The sequence below is a fragment of the Coniosporium apollinis genome, assembly GCF_000281105.1.
Source record: "Coniosporium apollinis CBS 100218 chromosome Unknown supercont1.162, whole genome shotgun sequence".
NCBI classification, from domain to species: Eukaryota; Fungi; Ascomycota; class Dothideomycetes; genus Coniosporium; species Coniosporium apollinis.
Genome location: NW_006913424.1, coordinates 6,894 through 8,201, shown reverse-complemented (window position 1 = coordinate 8,201; position 1,308 = coordinate 6,894). Strand labels below are relative to the sequence as shown.

The window sequence follows — 1,308 nt, the reverse complement described above, 5'->3', positions numbered from 1 at the left end:
AGACATGAGGCCCATGTGATGATGCAACCTAAGGTGGTCGCGTGCGACAGATGAGGATCTGTTGAGATTTTAGTTGTAGGTGAGTGAGCCACACTTTTTTTTATGAGACACCAGATTGATTCTGTCTGGTATGTGTGCTAGCGTCAAAGATTTAGCCATGCATGCTTTTCGAACCCTCGTGGGGAGAGGCGGATAGCTCAGTAATACAGTTATAACATAAGCTGCGTGTGTGGATAACCTTGTTAAGATAAGGCTAAGACTTAATAAGTCGCACTTTTGTGAAGAAACGCGACTTGTGCAGCATTGGTTTCTGACCTATCAGTTAGTATGTTCTGTAAGGGAGAACATAGACTATGACGGGTAACGGGGGATGCACGTCTGATACCGGAGAGGAAGCCTTAGAGACAGCTTTCACGTCCAAGGATGGCAGCAGGCGCGAAACTTACCCAATTGTTTTTGTGACAGAGGTAGTTATGACGTATTCTTTAGAGAGAGACCTTGTTAGACATGGTCCATAGCGACTGGAGGGCAAGTCTGGTGCCAGCAGCCGCGGTAATTCCAGCTCCAGTAGTGCATATACATGCTGTAGTTAGAAAGTTTGTAGCCTATTTATGGATTGTTTTAGACAAAAGGACGACTCAAATTGACCTTTCATTTGACTAATGCATGAATGTAGAAGCGATTGAAGGCGATTGTATTCACCAGCCAGAGGTAAAATTTGATGACCTGGTGAGGACACACGGAGGCGAAAGCGATTGCCTAGAGCGTATTCAGTGGTCAAGAACGTAAGCCGGAGGATCAAAGATGATTAGATACCGTTGTAGTTCCGGCCGTAAATTATGCCAACTTGTGCTTCTGCTTCTGCGGAGGCGCATAGAGAAATCAAGAGTTTATGGGCTCTAGGGATAGTAATCCGGCAACGGACAAACTTAAAGAAATTGGCGGAAGGACACCACAAGGAGTGGATTATGCGGCTTAATTTGACTCAACGCGGGACAACTCACCAGAGCCTATGTGCAGGAGACAGTGAGCTTTGAGAGCGGACTGGATAGTACTTTGAGTGGTGCATGGCCGTTTGCAACACGTGAGGTGACTTGTCAGGTTTACTCCGGTAACGTGTGATGTGCTGTATGCAAGTATATTGTGAGACTGCAGGCGGTAAGCCTGATGAAGCGGCGCTATAACAGGTCAGTGATGCCCTTGGATGTTCTGGGCTGCACGCGTAATACAGTGGGAGCTGTAGATATGTATAGGTGGAAAAGTTCCCGAGACTGGGATCATGCTTTGTAAGAAGGATGTGAACGTGGA

The 1,308-nt window shown here is 46.6% G+C and overlaps 1 non-coding gene across 1 annotated transcript; it reads left to right on the top strand.

Moving 5' to 3' along the window:
- Nucleotides 1–109: 109 nt before the first annotated feature.
- W97_09364 lies at nt 110–1,302 on the top strand. Its single transcript, XR_552290.1, has one exon. It is a non-coding gene; the product is annotated as an 18S ribosomal RNA (ribosomal RNA).
- Nucleotides 1,303–1,308: the final 6 nt, after the last annotated feature.